At 36.0% G+C, this 25,885-nt stretch overlaps 1 long non-coding RNA gene across 1 annotated transcript; it reads right to left on the reverse strand.

The window, feature by feature from the left end:
- Window positions 1–6,512: 6,512 nt before the first annotated feature.
- LOC107740679 (uncharacterized) lies at window positions 6,513–22,244 on the reverse strand. Its single transcript, XR_001640104.1, has 3 exons — window positions 22,233–22,244; window positions 16,970–16,971; window positions 6,513–6,595 (listed from the first exon to the last, which is right to left on the reverse strand). It is a non-coding gene; the product is annotated as an uncharacterized LOC107740679 (long non-coding RNA).
- Between the last annotated feature and the right edge of the window lie 3,641 nt (window positions 22,245–25,885).

Consider the following 25,885-nt stretch of genomic DNA (forward strand, 5'->3'; position numbering starts at 1 on the left):
GTGGTTGAGTGCTTTGAGTAAGATTCCAACTATTCAGAAGAGTTGATTATGCTGTCAGGGGCCCATGACACTTCAGAGTTGATTGAAAATTTTGTCCATAAACTGTGAGGATAATTCATTTATATTTGTTTAATTTTTTTAAGGTGTCCTTCTGTTCTTTAAATAGTCAAAAAGAAAAACTGGAAGTCAAGGCCAATTAGCACTTGTAGATGTGGACAGAACTCGTTTTCAACATTTATTTAAAGAATTGACCTGGAACACTGAAAGAACACTGGTAGTGCAGTATATTTTTGATTTACCAAAAAGAATCGGATCATAAGTCATTTGTTTGAGAATCGTGCTGTACAGGTTGCTCTGTATGTTTTCGATTCGCTTAACAGAACCTGCTCATAAAAGTCAATAGGTTAAGTTTCTGGTAACGGTGTATGCTTTTGATTCTCTAAAAAAAAAAAAACCTCATAAGAGCTGTATGTTTGTGAATCAGTTTGCAGTGGTTGTGCTGTATGTTTTTGGTCCACTTAAAATAATTGGCTCATAAGGTCAAATTTCTGTTGATGCTTTTGATTCATTTAAAAGAATCAGTTCATAAGAGTCATTTGTATGTGAATCAGTAGACTGGTCACGCATGTTTTGGATTCACTGGAAACAGCCGGCTGATCAGAGTTATATATTTGTGAAATGGAAGCACTGTTGATGAAAAATGGTGCAGGAAACTAGCAGGCATTATTATAGAAGCCAGTTTTACAACATTCCTTTATGGACTTTTTACCCCGTCTGCTGCCTTTCACATTACAAACACAGCTCAGGATATGAAGGACTGTAAGTGATGTTGTGATGCCATTAGCCAGCCAGCATTGTCATTATGTTATTTTACTATAATAATAATAATAATAATAATAATAATACATATGATCTGTAATGCACCTTTCTCAAACTCAAAAGCTCTACTGCCACAGTAAATGCCATTGAGATAAATGGAAAAAACAGATAGGGTTCTTGCCACATTATAGACATCCTTGGTTTGAACATATGGAACACCCCAAACATTCAGATGTCTAGGGAAATGAACCATCGCCTGTAGTTTTTTTAATGATGTCACTGAGGACTTAAAGGGATAGTTAACCCAAAAATGAAAATTTGATGTTTATCTGCTTACCCCCAGGGCATCCAAGATGTAGGTGACTTTGTTTCTTCAGTAGAACACATATGATGATTTTTAACTCCAACCGTTGCAGTCTATCAGTCGTATAATGCATGGCAATGGTAACAAAAGAAAAAAAACAGGGTTTAATTTGGATTTGTCTGTGCATGTTTTTTTTACTCTCATAGATTTTGTTACCATTGCCATGCATTATACGACTGATAGACTGCAACGGTTGGAGTTAAAAATCATCATATGTGTTCTACTGAAGAAACAAAGTCACCTACATCTTGGATGCCCTGGGGGTAAGCAGATAAACATCAAATTTTCATTTTTGGGTGAACTATCCCTTTAAGTTTACTTATTGGGTTAATCATGAGATAAAGCACCCATCTGGGTTTCAGAGACCCAATTAGCCCCTTATAGCATTTTAAAAGCTGAATAAGCATCTACACACACACACACACACACACACAGTATTTGCACACCTATGTAGTCGCTCACACAAGCTCCACTTGCTAAAGTTCTCCAGAATGCGACTACAGTGGAGTGTTTGCAGAGGCTTCAAGACCATCTTACTGTGACGTAAAAACCCACTTCCGTCATGCATAATGTTAACATCTCTGTGCCGCTGGAGGAAATCGGATTGTTACTGTGTAAATATTGTGTAAGAACCTCAAGAGCATTGATTATTATTTTCTGTAGCATCTTACACAAAACACACACACACAAAACAGTAATAAGAGAGAAAATAAAACACAGCAGTCTGTAAAGGTGCTTGTGTCATCACAAGCAGGGTCTTAAGGATTAAAAATGTGCACTGCAAGAACTTAGACTCTTGGGATGGCTATATTGCTGGCTGACGTAATTACACTGCTGTTTTGACCACTGTTAGCTCAGTCTTGCGCAGATCTGCCATTGAACCTCATTACTTTCTTTAAGCAGCTGTATGAACACTTAGAGTTATTATATGCATAATACTAAAAATCACGCTGAGTGCCCCATTCTTCCTCATACATGTTCTTGTTCTTATTGTGATATTTTTTATTGTTCTTCATACAAGTTCTTGCTCTTAATGTGATCGTTTGGTTGCATCTCAAACTATTTAAATATCGTTTATTATATATTTTTTTGTAACTTATTTCAAAAAGTGAAACTTTCATATATTCTAAATTCATTACATGTAAAGTAAAACATTTCAAAAGTTTTTTTGTTTTAATTTTGATGATTAGCTTACATTGATTTGATTGATTATGAGCTTACAGCTCATGAAAGTCAAAAATCCAGTATCTCAAAATATTAGAATATTTCATAAGATCAATCAAAAAAAGGAATTGCAAAACAGAAAAGTTCAAGTTCTTTAAAGTGTAAGAAAATAAAGTATATAAAATGTTAATTTATGCACTCAATACTTGTTCGGGGCTCCTTTAGCACAAACTCCAGAATCAGAGAGGTGTGGCATGTAAGCGATCAGCCTGTGGCACTATTGAGCCTTCAGCTCGTCTGTATTGTTGGATCCACTGTTTCTCATCTTTCTCTTGAAAATATCCCATAGATTCCATATGGGGTTCAGGTCAGACATGTTGGCTGGCCAATCAAGCACTGTAATATCATGGTCAGCGTTTGAATTGGCTTTGCTTGACAGTATTCTCAAGCTTGTGGTCATTCCTGTTGCTTGTGCACCTTTCCCTACCCAATTTCTTCCTTCCAGTCAACTTTGCATTTAATATGCTTTGACACAGCACTCTGTGAACAGCCACCCCTTTCAGTAATGATCTTCTGTGACTTACTCTCTTTGTGGAGGGAGTCAATGATTGTCTTCAGGACCATTGCCAAGTCAGCAGTCTTCCCCATTATTGTGGTTTCAAAGAACAAGAGATACGTGGAATTTATACTCTAGAGATGGTCATTTAATGAAACTCAAATGTAAATATTCTAATATTTTGAGATACTGGATTTTTTACTTCCATGAGCTGTAATCATCATTAAATCAAAATTAAAACAACAACAACAAAAAAACTTTTGAAATGTTTTACTTTACGTGTAATGAATCTAGACTATATGAAAGTTTCACTTTTTGAAATGTTACCAATAAAAATAAGCTTTTTCACGATGATTCTAATTCAAATTTTTTGAGATGCACCTGTATTTTTATTTAGCACTTTGCACAATACAGATTGTTTCAAAGCAGTTTTACAGTATAAACAGTAAAATAGCAGAATTAATGATGCAAACGTCATCAAATATGACACAGATTCTGCTGTAAAGCAGCTTTACAAAGACAATAGTGTCATTATTCTCATAAGTCAGTTCAGTGTTGATTCAGGTGAATATGAGTTCAGTTCAGCTATATGCAGCTCTACATAAGATAAATTCAGCTTTAGTCAGTTCAAGGTTGATTCAATTCAGTTCAATAACAGTATTAATGCTGCAAAATTCATCAAATTGGAAACAAAGATTATTAATATTCAATATTAATCATTCAATAGCGTTAGCAGTCAAACTGATAATGCAGTATTGTTAAATAGTAGTGTCTTTTAAACTCCATGTAAGCAAGCCAAAAGCAACAATAGCAAGGAATCCAAACTCCATCAGGTGACAAAAATGGAGATAAAAACTTTGGGAGAAACCAGGCTCACTAGGGGATCAGCTTTCCTCTGGCTAAATGATCAAACACGGTGTGATTTATGATTCCAGTCTGCATCAGATTTGTGGATTTGTATTATTAAAAAATTTCCATCCAGCTCCTTCTGAAAATCAGAATACGACCTGTCGGCATGTATAAAATTAGGTCTCTTCCTACATTTCTTTCCTCTAAATATCTTGTTTACTTCAGAAACACATCAAATTACAGAAGTAAATGGCAGTTCACAAACACACTGTCTTCTACTTTGTTGAGCTTTGACCTTATGAAGATGTATTTAAAAAGTGATGTGATGTTTACTCATTAGCACCATGTTCTGTCTGAAATTGCTTGGCATGACATTGAAGCTCCAGGGTAAATTATCAGGCTGTTCCTTTGTTAGAGGGGGCTGGGTTTGTTGAACTCATGGTGGGAGCTCTCCAAAACCAGAGAAAAACACTGAGAAGCGTCTAAGCTGTTTTGACACCTTGTTGTTCATTAAGGCAATGTGCTATTGGCATGAGATGTCCCTTAAATAGAATGCAAGCCATCTTGTTTTCTCTCTGCTCTCAACAAGTCTTTGTTTTTCCTCTTCTTGCTTAGCATTATGAAAGAAGTTTTAATTTGTTGTCTTTTTGTTTTACTTAGGCAAAATAATACTTCTGGTATTGGTAGCCTATTTGTACAGTACCTGATGTTCACATGCACAAAACCTTCACAGAAAGTGGTCAGAAAGTACAAAAGTATATGAATGGAGACATACTGGAAAACATAATGTGAAATATTACATAATACATTTCCATATATGGGAAACTAGTGTTTATACTTTTCAATATACTGCAATATATGCATGAAGCATGCATTGATACAGAAAAATATATACAGCAATAAAGACAAATACTGCATGTAATAACTTTAAGAACTTTAATTCATTTATATTTCATGAGTTAACACTGAACACATATTCATAAACATTTATCTCACTGCATTGATTGCATACAATGTTATATAACAAACAAGTGTTTGCTGAAAACAAATATTGAAATTTTAGGATTAGGATTTTTGGAGCATTGGATATCTTGGTGGATGGAAAATATAAATAGGCTATATAAAATCTAAATAAATACAAATATATGGATATATATCACAATTCATATTTTCCTCATACATTGAACATCTCATATAAATGTAAACATATATAGTATATATTTGTTCAAATTTATTAATACATACACAGTGCCATATTTTATCACGTGTACAGTATCTATATATTATGAGTGTCAATTCCTTATGTATCATATTTTATGTTATAATAATTAACACAACATATTATTCTGGAATATTTTCGAAATCCACCTGTTTTTATTTCTGAGTTATTAAATCTTAAATGACATATATATGATGCTTTAAGTGAGGGGAATTCAGTAAAATGCTTCACCAGTGTCAAAAATACGTAAAAAAAAAAAAGGCAGATGAATTGCTTGTGTATTTTCTAGTTATATCTGGATCAATCTTTTTTGATACTTGAGGAATTCTTAGAGGAATTAGATTTGGAAATATTAGTTATATTTGCATTCTTTGATTTTTGAGTAAGATGAAATCTTAATGTTTTTATATCATTCAGCAGTTTCCAGCTAGCAACCTTTATATCATGTTTAAAAGTAATGAATTTATTGCACGTAAAAAACAAAACAAAAAAAAACACATGTCCACAGGGAAATCGTGGGCAAACAGGGAGCCTTTTTAAATATTGTGTCAAATGCTCTGCCTGATGTTTATGATAATTAAATTAATTGGAAGGTTTAATTGCCCTAGTGAGGTTAGATTGCTACAAATTTGTTAAGATTGTAGTTGTCGTTGCTTGAGGGCACATGCATTATTTAATATATTTTCTGAGTGAAGCTTGAAATACAGTGAAAGAGACTGAGACTGCATTTAGAGGAATGGTTTAGTTTTCCTGCTCTAAAAGGTCTTAAAGGCTTTTCCTCATGAATGCACGTAAATGCACACATATTCTCAAAGGTCAAACAATGTCTGTGTCCACATGATGAGATTGGGGTCACAACCTTTTACTCTTGACACACAATTGCCTGGGAGACAGCAGGTCAAACACTATTGGGCACTAATCTCACAAACTGGATGAATTCGATCCCAGAGGTCAAACAGAGAGACTGTGATCACGCTGTCTATTTATCTGTCCCTTGAGGGCATATGAGAGGAAACATCATACCGTATCTCAAATTTAATTTCACAAGGAAACCAAATATATATTTAAAATGGAAGGTTTTAAACCACGTATGACAATTCATTGAAACAGGAGCATAGTCACAGTGAGTGGACTTATGCCCCATTGCAGCAGATTTGAGAGCATGTAACTGCATCTGATTGTGTCAGTCAGTATTCATTAGGCAATGTCCACACGTACACGGGTATTATTATTAACAGAGTTTTTCCTTCTTCCGTTTAAAAAAAAATCTCAGTCCACATGAAAACGCAAACGCATGCTATGAAGCACTGTCAAGAGCATGCCAAACCAACAGGTGGCGATATAATCTCAACCGTAAAGCCATGTTGGCCAATCAGAAGCCTGAAAAAGTTTCCATTAGGTGGAGATAACAGCGCAGGCGCCGACGTCACAAGCCAAAAACTCAGATTTCGCTGTCTGCACGATAACACTGCAACCGGAGTTTTTGAAAATCTTCACCCTGGCAGGTGTTTTCAAAAATGTTCAGTTTCAGTGACCTGGTGCTGCGTTTGCATGTGGACGAACGGCCAAACCGTGTAGAAAAAGCTGCGGTTTTAAAATTAACCGTGGTCGTGTGGACAGGGCCCTAGTGTCATCCAGTGATGTGTGTGTATATTTGTTCTAATGCTGTTTGCCATAGATGCAGTTATATGGGTTTATGCTCATGGACTGGCATTGATTTTGTCCTGACCCATATCATTGTCATTTGTTTGTGTGTTGACAGATAGTGGTGTGTAACAAGATATGCCATGTTGCTTCAGATTAACATTTAAGGCAATGAATTCCTATTTGGGGGTGTTTATTTATTTATCATACAAAATAATTTTTTATAGTTTCTTGCCAGTGTTAATGACTGAAATCCTAATCCTAATTCTTGTTTTTGTCCTCCTTATCACCTGTGCACTATTTCACTTCTTTCACGTCTTTTACAGCACATCACCTTATAAATGAAGGTGTAAACATTGACTTCAGTCACCTCCATGTTCACTTCCATATGACAGTATTCTGTTGCACATGTTTGTCAGTTTAGGACTGTGACCAGTTCACATTCAAATCGGAAATCTGAATCTGAGCAATAAATCAGAAGTGAGCACTAAGGCTTGCAGTGAGAATGTAGCCATGGATAAATTACTTTGGTCTTTTTCACAGGGGAAAGACAAAAGCCTCCATTTAATCTCATTACTCTCTAGGAAAAACTATTGAGATAATACAGAGATCTCAATTGTGATTTTCCTCCTAAGGGGCAGCTCAAAATGACAGGCAGTGAGAACATTTCACATTTACATATTTATTTGAAATGATGATTTCTGCAGCAGATGAAAGATCTCGATGTTTGTGTTGTGTTTCATGTTGATTTCTATTTTTCCCTTTTCCCCTCTCTGTTTTCATATATAATGTATTATTCATTTCCAAATGACTAAAAATGTAAACTGCCAGCCTTTCATCCGCACCTATGTAAACAAACATACCAGAAGATCTGAAAACAGCAAAACGGCAATCGCATTCACAAAGGCTGGCTTATTCTTAAAAATTGAATGCAATCAATTCTGTGCATACTGCTGTTTTCCTTCATTTGCTGTGACATTACTGTAGCTCTGCAGGAACAGAAGTCACTAAAGCTCTTTGACAACTGCCCATGCAGTTTGAGTCATAAAGGGTTAACTAGTGAACTAGAGAGTTTGAGCAAAACACTAACCCATCATCCTCCTTTAACAAAAGCAACTGCAAGTGAACAGTAACCATGGGTTTAAACTCAGATCTTATCTCCTCCCACTGTCCCTGTTGTGCATCTGTGCTACTTTCCGAGTATTCAGCTCTGAAACGAGCCGATCTGTGTTAACCTTTGGCCCGCTGCATCTGATAAAATGGAAGCAATTTGCTCTGTCCCTGTAGGGATGTTGCAGGACTGGACTACGTCTTTATGAGAGGGTGTGACCAATTGGGGATGTGCAGCTTCAGAATAAAACAGCACTATTCACTCTGTTTAGCATCAATTACTCAGCTAGCAAGATGGTGCCTGTGCATATACAGTTGGTTTTGATTATCATGTCTATCGCGTTCTCGCTCATGCTCTTCATCATCATTAAAGTTTATTATTTGCATGCGTTTTAAAGGCATATCAGTTTAAACTTCTGATATATGGTTTTCTGAGCACACACATCTGAAGCAAATCCCTAGCACAGACGCTAGCCAATCGTGTTCATGCACCACCCTAATGTGATTGTTGTTGTCACTTTGATGGTCGCGTAAGCACCAAGCTTCAGACACACCCTCCGTCAAGTGTTGATGCCGACGCCCAGTGTGAATGTATGGTAAGTTCTCTTATGCGTCTTATAGTGCTTAAACAGTCAAATACACACAAGGGTATGTCATAAACATGCAATGTTTACATAAACACAGTCGGTTATGCCTGTGAACGTAAACAGCTGGGAAAGAAAACGCATGTGTATAAGATCTGTGTGACAGCAGCCTAATGTACAGTACCTACTGCTGTCTGTGCTGTTATGAATCAAACAATAAAAGAAAAAAGGAAATCACTCACTATTCTTGACTGAATAACTTGAGTAGAGAGTTCTGAATTTTAAATGAACTAGCAAGGAGATAAACTTGGACTGTATACAGCTCACTCAGGGGAGGAGCTAAGCTAATAAGGCAGAAATCATTATTTGGCATGGGTGGGGGGGCTGTTCAGTGTGATTGAGACACCATTTCTGATTTATGAGGAAAATAACAAATGGAGTGGATGAATTTTTTCCACAATAGGGTAGTACATTCAAAAACAATCTACCGGCTTTTTTCGAAGGCTTTATTCAAAATACGTGCCTCTAAATACATTTCTGCAGCACTATTATTATTTACCTTACTGCACGTTTCGCGGCAGTTTCAAAGTGAAACGTCCAGTGAGTGGCGCTAAAACGTGGGTTCAATACGTGACCCTGGCACGTTTTTGTTACTTTGGTTGATATAGGCACATATTGCTGTGTTTGTATTACTTTGCTTCCGGTACATATTGCGGTGGTTCATAATTCAAATAACCGAGGAGTGTCACTAAAATTTAATGCGTGTTGGAAATATCCCCTACACCAAACCCAATCCTAAACCTACCGATAGTGTTAACAAATGCAAAAGTGATATAAAAACGCATTTGTTGATGCAGCCATGTTATTTTAACTTCCTTATGCGGATTTGAGCTTTTTTGTTGAACCGTAGTTTCATGGGGTTCGTACCGGAGCTCTTCATTACCCAAGTGCAACGCTGTCTCGTGTCAGAACCTGAGCAAACGTACTGAGTTTGAAAATTCATGCATATGAAGCTGGATATGTGACGCTAACCTTCAAATAAATCAGTTTTCAAATGCCACAGCATGTTAAAATTGTTTTGAATTCATAACATAACATTCCTCAAGTAATTATTTGAAAATTAGGCTTCATTAAACTGCAATCCGTAAGTTTTGCCTTTTTGTCGCCATCTCTGTTTGAAACCTGCAATTGCAGTTACTTGCGGAATTATTTTCATTGCGTGGGTCGTGCACCGGCACGGCTCCAGCGCGGATGAATCTAATGTTTTGGGTGAATGTGTGGCTATCAGTCACCGCACCGGGGTGGATATTTACTGTACTTCGCAATCACAGATTCTAGCCTACGTCTTGGAAGTATACCCAAATAAGAATTTTCACTGGATAATTGTCATTAGAACAAGTAACAAATCTGCCACATTTGTTCTGACCAACTGAGGAAAAAAGCATTACAATAAATCGCGCTACCAATGGTGATTAAATCTAACGATCGATTAGCTCATATCACATCAAACCATGCAAATTATTATTATTGTTATACTTTGTTCTCAAATTGTTAATGTTAACAACATCAGCATTACGTGACTACATGTATGTAGTTTGTATTAGTGTGTAGATTTCAATTTCTGTACAGTCTAATCTCTAATTGTCATACCATTTGAATTTCATATTAAGAAATTCTTTTAACCCAAAAAGCAAATTATTCTGTACATTATTATGTACTTGCTCAAATATTGATTTCGGATCATTTTTAACCAAAAACGTTACGGACTGCAGCTTTAATCGAAACTGTGGACCTGGAAATCATACTTTGTGTGAAAAGGAATAAAAGTTGTGGGAGTTTTACTTCCTCTAGTGTTCATTTCAACTGGAAACTGCAGCGATTTGTATGTAAGTAAGTTTTTTGAGTTTTGCAGAAATGTAGGTAGAGGCACGCATTTCCAATGAGCCTATGTTGCGATTGTGTTTATGGGGTGCACTGTAACATGTGCTCATGCTTTGTTTTTAAAAAATCACATTATTTTTCACATATTTTACCTTTATTCAACACGGCTTTTCCATTCTTCTAAAAATGGTCTGTTGACTTCCTGGTTCCTCCCTCAGAAATCCGCAATGGGCTCAGATTGGTTATATGGCTCAGTGTGTTGCAATTCGCTAACTGCCTAGTGCACGTTGTTCATGCTTCTTGCTATAACGGGTAGTTGCATACAGTCCCGGTGTATTGTAAACAATGATATTGCCTTATCAATTTGAGCCCGTGTTAGACTCAGAGAATATTATTGAAGAGGATCGAGCAGAACCTATGCAAGCACGACTCTTACAGGGCGTTTCAGAATGGTATGTTTTTGTTGTAGTTGTCTCATAATTTTTAGATACGCTGTTATTTGTAAATGCTACTGCTGTTTATGTTATCTGTTGATATACAGTTTTATCCGTATTAAAGCTTTATTCATACTACAACATAAAATTAATGATAGAAACTATTTATGGAAAACACATCAACAAAGAATAAAACATACTTATAGGTTGTGGCCCATAAACAATAGCTTCTGCTTTTATAGTTTGAACTGCTCCAACTTTAAGGACAAGCTTTTGTTCGAAGCCGGCATTGATATTACGTAGATTGAGGAAGCTGTCCTCCGTCAAATATGCACCACAGAGAGCTATATTTAGATTATAATTTTCAGGAACAGAGTTAAAAATACATTTTAACCATTGCTCCCTAAGTCAAGCGTCCCTAGGAAGGCTGAACAAAGAGGCCCTGCAATCTGCTTCCTCTAGTGTTCATTTCAACTGGAAACTGCAGCGATTTGTATGTAAGTAAGTTTTTTGAGTTTTGCAGAAATGTAGGTAGAGGCACGCATTTCCAATGAGCCTATGTTGCGATTGTGTTTATGGGGTGCACTGTAACATGTGCTCATGCTTTGTTTTTAAAAAATCACATTATTTTTCACATATTTTACCTTTATTCAACACGGCTTTTCCATTCTTCTAAAAATGGTCTGTTGACTTCCTGGTTCCTCCCTCAGAAATCCGCAATGGGCTCAGATTGGTTATATGGCTCAGTGTGTTGCAATTCGCTAACTGCCTAGTGCACGTTGTTCATGCTTCTTGCTATAACGGGTAGTTGCATACAGTCCCGGTGTATTGTAAACAATGATATTGCCTTATCAATTTGAGCCCGTGTTAGACTCAGAGAATATTATTGAAGAGGATCGAGCAGAACCTATGCAAGCACGACTCTTACAGGGCGTTTCAGAATGGTATGTTTTTGTTGTAGTTGTCTCATAATTTTTAGATACGCTGTTATTTGTAAATGCTACTGCTGTTTATGTTATCTGTTGATATACAGTTTTATCCGTATTAAAGCTTTATTCATACTACAACATAAAATTAATGATAGAAACTATTTATGGAAAACACATCAACAAAGAATAAAACATACTTATAGGTTGTGGCCCATAAACAATAGCTTCTGCTTTTATAGTTTGAACTGCTCCAACTTTAAGGACAAGCTTTTGTTCGAAGCCGGCATTGATATTACGTAGATTGAGGAAGCTGTCCTCCGTCAAATATGCACCACAGAGAGCTATATTTAGATTATAATTTTCAGGAACAGAGTTAAAAATACATTTTAACCATTGCTCCCTAAGTCAAGCGTCCCTAGGAAGGCTGAACAAAGAGGCCCTGCAATCTGGGTGAAAATAACAGCGTTTTGATGGCATGTCAACAACACTGTACTACAACAACTCGTTCTCTTCTCTAAAGTAGCCCAACATGGCCCCACCCCCTTTGTTGTGTATTCTCAGGGACAAGGTTTATGTAAATTTCAGGGTTTGTGATGTCACTAACCCAGGAAGTAGCTCATTGTAGTCCCTACCAGTCCCTACGTTTGTTGTAGGCCTTAAAAAGCAAATTCTGTAAAAGACAACTTCTCCCTTTGCATTGAACTTTGAGTTGTAATTTTGCAGATGTTGTTTATGCTCAAACAGCCACATTACACACTAACTAAAGTTAAAAAGATGAAATCGTAATTTAGTGCCCTTTAAAACCCAAGGTTAAGAGTGCAATGCAGGTTTAATACTGCAAGAGCGCTGCTAACCCAGGGTTTCATAACCCATGTACCCATGGTTAAAAGTAGGATGACCATACAGGCCATTTTTACGGGACGCACCCTTGCAGGTTTTGGCTGTTAGGACTGTGCAGATCGATCGTTGTATGGCATTATTTCACGAGAGCTATAGAGAGCAGAGCAGACGGCTCCTTATGCTTTTAAATCGCTCTCGCTGTACTTTGGTGTCATACAACGATCGGTGCGCAGCTTCAGGTCGAACGAACGAACAAACACGTGCGCGTATTTGCATCGTTTTGATCGTTCTCACTTTCTCACGTGCAACGCGCCACGATTGGTCAAGTATGTACAATACCTGCATGTTATTGGTCAAACTACTTTGGATGTTTTAGGCAATATAAAAATCATGGCAAGGATGTGTCCCGTATAAATGGCACATATGGCCACCCTAGTTAAAAGCCAAATTTAGAAAGACGACAAACCAGGGTTTAGCGCAGTGTGAAAAGCCCTCATATGACCATTGAACTATATTTCAGTTTTGAATATGTAAGTGCACAAATAACACAATGGGTCAGTTCTCAGAAAGCTACTGTATGGCTTTAGAGTACTCGTAATGTTAAATTTGTTTATCAGATCACTTGATTATTATCAGATTGCTGCAACTCTCTATATTTATATACACATCTGCATTTCTCATTCACCATTGGCTTTACAGCAACCTGAATCTATTTGTGTCAGCTGTATAACTCAGTGATGTGTGTTTTTCTGATGTTTTTTTCTTCTTCTTCCAAATGGATTTGTATTGATTTGAACTTTGCCATTATCATCAACATTTGTTTATGTTTGTCTGCATGCAGTGATATACATGACTCTTAAGACATTTAACCACTGCATGTCACATGGCACTTGACTCGCAATCCATATAAATGTAGGACGAGTCAGCAAGGGGTTGTGATGTCAATGGTTCTCAATATAAAGGAGCTTCTGTTCTAGGAACTGGTATTCCATCACAATTGTCTTTGTCAAAAATCTATTTCCTACTGCTTGTTCAAGCACTAAATATAAAAATCTGCAGGGATAAGGGGATTGTGGTAACCTACTACAAAATGTACAAGTTCATTCTCAGAAAGACCTTTTTTTTTTTAATTTTCACAATGATTTTCAAAATACCTGCAAAAAATCAATACAGAAAATTCCTTCATATTAATACATTGCACCATATTTTTAATGCCAAATCATCAATTGCATTCTATTTTTTTTATTTGACAAACTTTAATTTGATTTGTAAAATATCAAGATGTCCAACAAATAAAAAAATGTGAAATCACTGCGCTGAACCAAAACTTAGGGTGCGTAGATCAGTAAAAACCATAATGACTTAAAATTTTAAAAGCAGGATCTGCTCTCACTTGTATACTTAATGATTTTTGGATTTTTTTATTATATAAAAAAATCACAAATGGATCAATCCATTTGTGCTTTTTGTAAAATAAAATAAAAAAATAAAAAAATCATTAGGTATGCAAGTGAGTGATAATCCTGCTTTTTACATTTTAAGTCATTATGATTTTTACTTATCTACGCATTTGAAATTTAAAGCTCATTTGAAATTTAAGATGAAAATCAAATGAAAAAGTTTATTCCCTCATATTTTGTGCACTTTTCAACAGTGAAATGGTTAAGCCTGGTTTTTGTTTTGATTTTTGTTATTGTTTTATAATTTATTTGAAGTTGAAGTTTCTAAAGCTATGCATATCTGAATATTTTTATGTGTTATGCTGTCAATACATCCGTATGTTTACGTTTTAGCTTATATCCAAACAGCTTTGCTGATTCAGACAAGCAACATGATTGTGAGTGTGATATTGCTTTTACACAATAGCTCAATAAAGAAGTTAAAATTGATTTGGCAACAGTTGCTTTGTCTGTTTTGTCCCACCAATGAAAATAGTTCAAAACAAAGTTAATGGGTGAATCAATGCGTTTGAACGAATCAGTTCTGAATGATTTAGTGACTCATAAAGATAGTCTTTTGTCGTCACCTACTGGCATAACGATCTATAGGATTTTTTGGAACTATAGAAAACCTTTGAAGTATTAGGTATTTAGAGATCAATAAATTGTACTTTACCATCATTTAATTCAGGAGAAAACTTGGACTTTTTTTTAAACCTTTAATGTTACAGTGATTAAGTGACATCTGAGGGAGTTGTGGTGTCCTAATGGTTAAATGCCTGAATTGGCACTCCAAACAGGTAGTAGGTTTATTTCTGGACATGGGCACAAATATGGCTTGCGTCAACATTTTCACAGCTTTCAGCTGTTCAACACATCTTGCTGACAGCTTTTCCATTCACACCTTACAGATGGGCTCCTAACTGTGCATCCCAGAAAGTGGACAGAAATTTTTAACAAGAAGACTAACTGTGGTGAAACAGAAGAGAAATGAACCAGAACCTATGTGTGGACATTTTAAGCACATAAGCAGCCAGGATAAATGAAGTGAGAAAAATGTATTGAGCCAGAGCTGGACTAAGTTAGCATCTCTGGAATTGCTCCATATCGTCATTAGACCTTTAATTCAATCTTTAGGGGAGGTTTGTATTAATTTTGTCTTTCATAACACAGTTCTTTGTGCAGTTAATTGGAGTATGGTATCACTACACATGAGTGTTTGTCTCTTTCTGTATTTTGGTTTGGCCTTTAATGATAGTTCTCTTAGGTATTACTATATAGTAGCCTAATGTAGTCAATATGGCTTACGCCTCCTGGGTACACATTTCCTGCTTCAATTTCGATTAGCACAAGCTTTCGATTAGATTTGGATTTGGTAATGTTTATTCAGTAACTTCTCTGGTAGATTTAGTGAGTTTATTCAGTGAAGGGCTCGCCTGATTAATTCCAAATATCTGAATCTTTTCGAACAATTCACTCACAAGGACCAACTCAAGAGAGTCATTTGTCCATGTTTACATTACACTGGTGGTGTTGTATGTTTTTGATTCACTAAAAAGATTCTGTTCATAAGAGTCACTTGTTCATGAATCGGACTTCACTGGCGGCGCTGTATGTTTTTCATTCACTAAAAAGATTCTGTTCATAAGAGTCACTTGTTCATGAATCGGACTTCACTGGCGGCGCTGTATGTTTTTCATTCACTAAAAAGATTCTGTTCATAAGAGTCACTTGTTCATGAATCGGACTTCACTGGCGGCGCTGTATGTTTTTGATTCACTAAAAAGGAGTGGTTTATATCAGTCACTTATTTGTGAATCAGACTGGCCACAATGTTATTGTGTGCAACTTGTGACAACTCAATAAAAATGTGTTTTCTTGCCATTATTTCATAGTCATCATTCTTAAATAATCACTTTCATGTCATTTATGACACTTTTGCTGTATTTGACTTTGCTTACTTGTTTACTAATTTACAATTCCCTCGCCACATAGTGGATTATATAGAGAATACATTGAAAAAAAAAAAACAATTTAGAAACAATTTTCACTTAGAAATTGCTAGTAAATTTCACAATTAATTCTTAAGAAATGGGAAGTAACACACTGAATTAACCTGAAATTTTGAAGTAGAAAGACTGAAATTGTATCGTCTTGTAAAACATACTCCAATAATCTTTGTTTTCAAGTTAATCTTTTTAAAATACTTATTTACTTTTTTTAAAGTGTGGGAAGCATTGTTTGTAGCACACCTCAACAAAACTATTATAAGCATTCAATGTCATGTTGTATTATGATACGCTACACTGCTACTCTTGCAACATTATTTTTGGCTGCCTGACTGAAATAAAATTTGATCATTTTCACACGTTAAATTTTTCTTTACATCAAATCCATCTCATGATGTTTCTGATCTCTTAATGTCCTTCCTGCCTGATCTGTCAGGACTAATATAAAAGGATTCTGTAGACACTTGTATTTGTTGTAACTGTTCAACTGGTTCTCAGTGAAAATCATTACCTTAATTTGAGGTAATTTTAGTTACCCTGGCTAAAATTATAGTTACACACCTGACACCTGAAGATCTTAAGGAACATTTATGCATAACTCAAGTCTTGTCCTTTAGTCAAGGGCAAGGCAAACTTCCAAAAGGCGTACAGGTTAGTCATGAATCTGCTTCTTAAAACTTTTCCAATTTGGCATCCCAGCAGCTGCCATTAAGAATCTGATCTTATGAGCAACCTGGGGTACCTGTAATGTAATGCTGGTCCCCTGCCAGCGTTGTGTTTATACTGTAACAGTAAAGGTAAATCCTAAATTGCCACTCTAGAAGCTCTTAAGCTGGTCTTGGGCAAACCACTTAGCAGTTACCATGGGGACTAAAAGTAATAGGATTGTTGTTCTGTTTAAAACATGGATACCACATAATTATGGTAATTATGTTGAGCATGAGATAGCAGAATGCTTCTTTACTAAATCACTGGGAACAACGAACAAACATCTAAAGAGCAAATACTGTACACTTGGATGGTTAAGTGACGTGTCCCTGTTCTGAATACAAATTGCAGGTTTATCAATACACTACTCAACCAGCTTGTGTTAACACACACAATATAATTCCTTGTGTATCAACACACTCCTCCCTGACAATAAAATCTGATAACAATAATAAACACAAAGTCTAATTTATATGTCAAACTTTGTATCTGTGAAGGCCACTGAACAGAGTATAAATGCATAATGCTTTATATTATACCCTTTAATGTTCAAGTATCTATCTATCTATCTATCTATCTATTCAGTATTGTCACGAATCCGGTCCATGAACTTCCGTCTGCTAGCCATCAGAGGTCACCCTTTCCATTTTCATTGACTCTCGCACTACACACTGTTGCATATCACCCCGGACTACATATCCAATCATTCATTGCACTGATTGCACACAGCACTGATTGCACACAGCGACCTCCTCTCATGTTAATAAAGCTTGCATATGGATCCGCACGTCTCACGTCTTGTCAGCCCCGTTACAAGTATAGGTAGGCCTAAAGATGATTGAATTAATGTAATTTATAGGCAAATGTTAATTCAGATAAATTCGATTTATTACATTTGTTTAATTCATAAAAATTTAAATAAGAAAAAAATCATTGGTTTTAATGTCTATATCCAAATATACAAAAATTTACATGTACATGTACACTTCATCACTTCATATAGAAAATATCCATGATTATTTTTTAAATCACACTGTATACAATTGTATACCTTTTTTATAGTAAGAAATAATTTATCTGCAGAATTTGCTGATGACTTAGCAATTTTTTTTGTTATACTGTTCAACATATTTAAATGTTTAATTGTAAGAATGATAACATATTACTTTTTAAAATCAAGATCAGAACTGAATTTCTAATTTACATTTACAAGTGTTCTTTACACTTATATAATTGCAGCTCTTTCACCTGCTCACACATGCTGTTAAAGCAATCTCTTCTCTAACCTGAGCATCATCTACCTGCACACCCACAATGCTCTTGTCACTTCAATTTGGACGTCAAGCCAGCAGAGTGAACATGAAGTGTATGAATAACATTTAAACATCTGAGTTCACATTTAAAGATCATCAAGAAAGCTCCACTTGAACCAAGTGGGACATAAAATAGTGTGAAGCTTTCAGTTGTCAGAAATCTTGATGATTCGTGTGAACAAACTGCTGTAACCATATGGAAAAATCTTTGAGTCTATATCAGAGTATGAAAATAGCACTGTTTCCTGCTGTCAATTAAAAGAAGTTCTCTTCTTCTTTTTGTGCAGAAATCCTTTCCACATGCGACATTGTCTCAAGAACAGACACCATTCTGAATCCAGAGTGTACTGTTTCCTATTTTTCTCAAAAACTAGTTATATTTGGGACTGCAACCAAAAATCCTTATAATATTTAACATCTCTGGCACTTGTGGGCAAAATCTCTAAGGAGAGAAATATCCATTTTAGTGGTTCCAGAAGCTGGTGGTAAACCACAACTTCAGATTCCCCCAAGAAACCCTGTTTGTGATATGTTAAATTGAATGTACCGCCCTCTCCGGGTCCTTTTGTTCTCCTGTCGCGCAGTCCTCATACCATGCATTTTAACTGCTTGACAGGATGCTTTCAGTAGTGCAATATTGTAAACACATCTCAATATCTGGAGGCCTTTCTGATCGTTTCCAAGATAGCAGAGGCTTTGCTGTGTTTTCCTGATCAGGTTGGTGAGTGGTTCACATCAAATCCAGTGTGCAAGATACTTGAAGAAGCTCCAATAATATCAACTGAGTAACTTCATTGCACGTCGCTGACTGCTCAGTCGTGGCATCTAGCTTTCTGATATTTCCTAATATCAGCTGTCAGGCAACATGGTGTAACAGTACATTTATATACGGTAAGCTATATTTAACATATTTCCACTCAACGTGTACAAAAAAAAATAAAATGCTAGGGAAAACAATTCTACAGTCTCTGCAACATTTGAGTCTCAAATGCATATAAAATATGATTTGCTCAACCCAGATGAAAAAAAGATGCAAAAAATGTTATGCCAACTACTTTCAATGGAAAGTATAGCTAAAGACCTTTAGTCACTGCAAAATGTTGCTAGACGTCAAACCGGTGAGTTTCTAGGTGCAACCTAGATAAGGTTTATCAAAGAAGTCATTAGATTTGTTTTGTTTTTTTGCTAAAGGGGTCTGAAATGTCCCTAACAATGGCAAACAATGACCATCGCTGCTTTTGTGACTCTCTTTCATACAAGTGCCTCAATTATGGATTAATAGGTTGTTTGCAATCACGTGATTCTGATGACGCACGAAATGCAGCTGGAGGGCAGGAAGTGATTTTTCTATATAGGAATCACTAGCAGAAACTCTAAATGCCTATGTTTTGCATTGTTTATGGATGCTCAAATTGGTCAAACCAGGAAGAGGCAAGAAATTTACTGAAAAACGCAGGAAAACGTAGCTTTTAAGCCTGCATCTGATTAGGAGGAGCCGAGTCGGATAATGCTTGTGTGTGCAAATTACAGCAATGACGTCATGTGCAAACAACCTATTGACCCTTCACAAAGAGCTTGATTGACAGGCGATCTGACCAATCATAACGCTGAATCCACCATTTTGTCTGACAAACAAATCAGACAGATTATAGATTAACTTTGGTGGACTTGAACTTGAAAAATGGTGTGTATTGACGTCTTTACGTGGTAGAAATAAAATACCTTCTGATGTTCATTCATGTTTATTTCGTGATTTAAGTAAATTTAAGAATTTGAAAGTTGAGACTTTGTTTCATACCAGAAGTAACCTGCTCTGTCTTGTCTGTCAGCATGTTGTCAGTTTCCTCTTTGCTCCGCGATGTATTTTTCACTGTGTGAGAACATGATGTGTGGCGTGAAAGTGCCATGTCGGACGTAACATCAGTAACAACAGTTTTTGCGAATGGTCAATTGGACTCAAAAATTGCTTTTTTTGTGATAAAATATATAGGACTATAGGTAAAACTGGAATTATGTATTTACCTACATATTTACCTACATATATATATATATATATATATATATATACAGTGGGTACGGAAAGTATTCAGACCCCCTTAAATTTTTCACTCTTTGTTATATTGCAGCCATTTGCTAAAATCATTTAAGTTAATTTTTTTTCCTCATTAATGTACACACAGCACCCCATATTGACAGAAAAACACAGAATTGTTGACATCTTTGCAGATTTATTAAAAAAGAAAAACTGAAACATCACATGGTCCTAAGTATTCAGACCCGTTGCTCAGTATTTAGTAGAAGCACCCTTCGGAAGATTTTAGCATGGTGATGGATATGACAATGTTAATGTATTTGGTCTTGGTGGAATAGATCTGCTACGCTGCTGCTGCTGTTGGTTATTGCTGTAATCAGCAACTTTTGATTTTTAATTTTTTTCTTATTTACAAAAAAATAACCCCCCATTAAAGCTGGAGAAGAAAACAAAACAACTAAATATGTATGCTGCTGCTATATAATAATATGCTTAAAATCATCCCTATAAGGCAGAAGAATTATAAAAGATAAAACCCCCCAGAACAAGTAGATCTATTGCCAAGACATATGTACTGCTGCTGCTCTAGAGAGCCGTGAGACCGTGTGTTTGCTATCAATGTGTGAGCCTGGGCCGGCTTTGCCGAATGGCTTAACGCTAGTGAACTATTGCTGTGTGTACCTGATCGGTTGACCAGATAGCTTAAACTAGTGACCTGAGGTTAAACGTGTTTCTGGGCTAATGGAGCCCAGATAAATTAACTAGTGGCTTAGTAATGTGAACCTGGGTGCTGTACCCTTAGGTTTATTTAACTAATGACCTGAATAACTATGTGTGTCTCTGAGCCAATAGCTCAAACTTACCTAGGTTGAAACACATCCTATGTGTGCCATTAACAAACAGGAATCACACTGCAGGCTGATAGATGAAGTAACCCCCAGCAACCACCTGCACGGGCGGCCTGAGCAAATAGTTTTAAATTTGTCATTCAAGAGTTGTAATTTTTTTTTCCATTAACGTTCATTAACATTACTGCAATGTAAATACTTACCTTTAACTTATTAATAAGCTAACAAAATATTTGGCGAAAGAATAAATCACTGCACACCCTGTAGTTGTAGTGTCATATGCCCAGGACTAATTCTGCCTCAAAAGCAGCTGCTCAATTATTTTGATAATTTAAAATATTTATATTGCATATTAAGAATAATAATGTTTGCATTGTATGAACACATCATTAGCTAAATGCATGGCTCATTCCAAGATGGTCTTGAGCAAGACACTACAGTGACTTTATTTAAATGCAGTTGTCTGCTTTTATATTAATTGTGTCCAAATTAAAATTCGCAACAGAAATGCTGTGCATGCTGCTGCTGAGAAAAATCTTGATGACTGAATGCCTATGCAAGCTGCTTCTACTGCACAGAGAGACTGAACTGCTGTGAGTTCCATTAATTAGGTATATAAGTAGCTAGGCGAATGACCATTTTACTCTCTATTTTAACACGTAACAACTTGTATGTTTTCTAGTTTAAAAATTTTAATCTGACGAACGCAATAATGCACTGAAATCAGAGTGAAGACTGTTTACTTATCTAGCGCGCTGCAAAAATCTCAAGTGAATGCTAGCCAGCCATATAAATACAAGTAAAATGGCAGTAAGCTCATTGGCTGCATATGCAACATGAACCAATCAGCTTGGGCCAAGTTGTTTAACTCTCTGAATATCATCAGTTACGTTAACAACCCATCAGCCTGCACCATGACTGAACTATACATATATATAGTACATCCACATTTTGAATTATTTGTTAGCCGCTAGCAAAGTACAGTAAGCCATGTTTAGTCCCTCATTTATCACATCAATGAAGCTCGAATTTCAAACCTTGAGAGAGAATCTTCTTAAGCTCTCTTTGAATGAATATCGAAAACTTTACCATATCACAAGTGGCATCTTTCGTTTAAGTTAAAATCAATTTGCATCAGTGCATGTTAGCATTGGTACACACATGAAAGCCAGCAAATGAGTCTCTGTGGTGGCAGATGCTAATCTTGGCCTCCTTTACCACAGAAATGTAGTAAAACTGGCAGCAGTGCCATGCTCATGAGCGTACAAAACTTCCATTAAAAATAAGTGAAGATTGGACATGCTCACTATGTTTGCAATCTACTGCATGAGTTTGCAAAGAGTAAAAAAAAAACTTTGTGGGGAAATGGGATCATTTAGCCATGGATAAAGAATGTTTTGCTGATATTTCAAGTCAAGTCTTTAAAATGCACGATTTTTCCCCTCTAGTGGTATAAAATGACTCATGGTTCAGAACTGGAGGCTAATTACATTTGCGTTTGAGTTATGTATTCTTTATGTGTCGTGACTTTCTGAGTACAACAATGAATTCCAAATTAAGCAAAGTGGGAAATCCATAAATCAGGCAGTTAGCCTGTACAAAATCAACACTAAAGAACTGCGGTACTGCGACATGCAGTATTTTATCATTTGTTTAAACATCGCTGCATATTTAAATGAAATCCACCTCTTTTCTATGCAAATTATGCTCATTATAGAATGTTTTCCAAATATTTTGGATTTTGTGAACACATTTGCATCTTTACCTGGTTTATGAATTGCACTGGGAGCTAAAACAATCTAAACAGTGAATTCCTCCCATGATATTTCATTATTGTGCTGAAAATCCAATGAAAGTTTTGTGCTGTTAGTGAAAAGTGTCTCTTCTTTTTTTGTTCTCCTTATGTCCTTCATGAATAAGTAGGACACAGGTGAATCTCTTACACGTTTCAGATCAGTGTTTACATTTTTATGATAAAGGTTAAAATTTGGATAGAAGAGAGTAAATCCTCATGGGATCCTCAGTTTGCTGGAAAAAAAAAATACCGTAAAAAGTTCATGATGAAGAATGCGGTGACATATGTACCTCTCTTTTCTGTCAAACAGCATCCAGTTTTACATATTATGTCAGTAGAATAGTGACAAAGAAGGTCAGGTCTACTTATAGGCTGATTTTTATTAGGAATCGGGGAGTATCACTGGTCTACAAACACACAAAGGCGGAAAGACTATCCTTGTACATTATACTGTTTTTAGCTGAAGTAATGTATAGAAAGCCTCACGGTGGCCCAGTTAGAGGAAAAATAGGTCACAGTGGGTGCAAGAATCATTATATTTTGTATTCAAGTTAGAGGTGAAAGTGAAATAACCTTAAACATGTTGTCCTTGCATTTGGCTTTTAAAATAGGTTATCAGTTCAAGGGTGTATAGAGGTGGTTGTAATGAATACTGGACATGAGACACAAGTAGGTTAGGCAGGTCTGCTAATAGCGGGAGCAGCAGGCTGAATGTTGGACAGTGTTTTTCAGTTCAGTCAAGTCAGGAGATTTTCTGAGACAATTACTTTTTGGCCTTATCTTAGAGTTCACATTATAATTCATTATTAAATCCACTGGATTCATTCCAGTTGGATGCACTTAAATGAGTTCCAACGTTACACTGATACTCAGAACTATCCTTCTTCACATATTTTAACGGATTAATTCACTCAAAAATTAAAATTCTTTCATCACTTGACCCTCATGTCATACCAAACCTGAATGACTTTCCTTCCTCTGTGGAACAGATGTTAGGGGAAAAAAATTCAGCTGCTTTCTTTTATATCATCTAAGTGGATGGGGACCAGACACTGAACAAACATCACAATGAAAGCATGATAAATGTAAAATACCGTTCAACTACCACAAGTGTTTTTTTTTTTTTTTAGGCTTTTCATTTTTATTTTTTTATTTTAGGGTTTATTTTATTCAGTGACAGTAAATACATTTATAATGTTACAAAAGATTTCTAATTCAAATAAAAACGGTTACTTTAAAAATTCTAATAATTTTAAAATGTAATTTATTCCTGTGATGCAAAGCTGAATTGTCAGCATCATTACTCCAGTCTTTAATGTTACACGATTCTTCAGAAATCATTCTAATATACTGATTTGCTGCTCCAGAAACATTTCTTCTTATTATCAATGTTGAAAACAGTTGTGATGCCTAATAGTTTTGTGTGATACATTTTTTTAGGATTCTTTGATGAATAGAAAGTTCAAAAGATAAGTTATTTATTTGAAATAGAAATATTTTGTAACATGTAACAATGTTCTTACAAATTTTTATTTTTTTATTTTACATTGTCACTATAGTTAATCTGCTCTAAATATGTCTTTGTATTTCTGTCCACATTATACTTTAGTTATCAGTGGGCGAAAAAAATAAAAAATTCCAGCGAAAAGTTACTGGTGTCAGAGCCAGTACTCAGCTGACGTCAAGTCCTTTACAGAGCCAAACTTTCCTGCACAGAATCACCTTTTCTTCAGTGGAGAGGTGTGAAACGGTGCCAGGTTAAACACCAGTTACTCAGTGGAAAAGGGGTAAGAGTGCCTCTTTATCTCTGCTGGTTATGTCCCCACATCCAGCTTATGCTGTTCTCCGTCTGAAAGCTTCTGGCACTTTCACAAGAGCTTTCAATCAGCTTTGTTCAGTAGTGTCTCTTGGTTGACACACCATGCTGGGCGTGTACATTTGTCATTCAGGAAGAATACCTGAGAGTGTTCGGGGCCAGACAGCTTTTAGATGCCAGCCAATGTTAAGCAGAAAGCCAAGGAACTATGACTAAAGTGAAAAAGTGACGTGACATGTGGCCAAGTATGGTGACCCATACTTGGAATTAGTGCTCTGCATTTAACCCATCCAAAGTGCACACACACAGCAGTGAACACACACACACCATGAACACACACCCGGAGCAGTGGGCAGCCATTTTTGCTGCGGCGCCCAGGGAGCAGTTGGGGGTTTAGTGCCTTGCTCAAGGGCACTTCAGTCGTGGTATTGAAGGTGGGAGAGAGCGCTGTACATTCACTCCCCCCACCTACAATTCCTGCCGGACCTGAGACTCGAACCCGCAACCTTTGGGTTAACCATTAGGCCACGACTTTCCTCACAACTTTTTTAAAAGTCTGTCTGAAAAGACATTTGAGCAGATTGCATATGGGCAGTTAGAGAACACTAGCCATAGAATTAAGGCTCAGCTCTATTTGTAATGCTTTCTTTGCAGGAGCATGAAGATTAGAAAAACAGTGAGCACTGTGCTGTGCACATGCTGTGACAAACTGTGACAGAAACTGCCCTGAATGTACAGTTACAGTCAACGTAATACATGCTGCACTGATGAAGACTACAAAACTCCTAAATAAATAAAAACCCACATACATGTGATGAGGCTAAGGCAAATTTTAAAAAATATATAGTACACCATTTTCAACTAGATTGTGAAATTGATCTTGGTTAATAGTTTTCCATTCAATTTTCCATTCATTTTCATAAAATGTGATTTTAAAAACTTTAATAAAAAGTTCTGAGCTGCGAATCAAACCAGTCAGCTCCAAGGAGATTAAAACATGTTACAATATTAGGGATTTACAATCTACAGTTACATACAATATATTTCAAGTGAGCCCTTTGGCTTTATCGTGTCCACTGACTATTTTTATGAAATGTTTGATATATAGCATCTGCTGCTTGCAATATGCTTCCCACCAGCATTAAGCAAACAAGAAGTACATAAAACTTTTTTATTTGAATATAAGATAACGTATAGAAAGGTTTATTTTTAGTTTTATCTATATTATTTTCTTTCACTTTTTCATGCTATGGTTTTTCTGTTTTGATGTTTGACAGTTTAATTACTCTTCTTTTTATTCCCTCCCCCCATGTTTTCTATGGTAATTCATAATGTTCACTATATGAGAGTGGAAACAGCTTTATCCTGTTTTTTGTTACAACATACATAGTTATTTTTCATTTTTAACAATACTAGCTAATACTTTGAGAAAGCTAAATTTAATGTAAGCATTTACTGCAGAGTATTTATTACAGTCAGACAAGTGTTATGCTCTGTTACTGGCATACAAATAATTATTTGTAAATATATAT

The sequence above is a fragment of the Sinocyclocheilus rhinocerous genome, unplaced genomic scaffold, assembly GCF_001515625.1.
Source record: "Sinocyclocheilus rhinocerous isolate Xijiao unplaced genomic scaffold, SAMN03320098_v1.1 scaffold705, whole genome shotgun sequence".
Lineage (NCBI taxonomy): Eukaryota > Metazoa > Chordata > Actinopteri > Cypriniformes > Cyprinidae > Sinocyclocheilus > Sinocyclocheilus rhinocerous.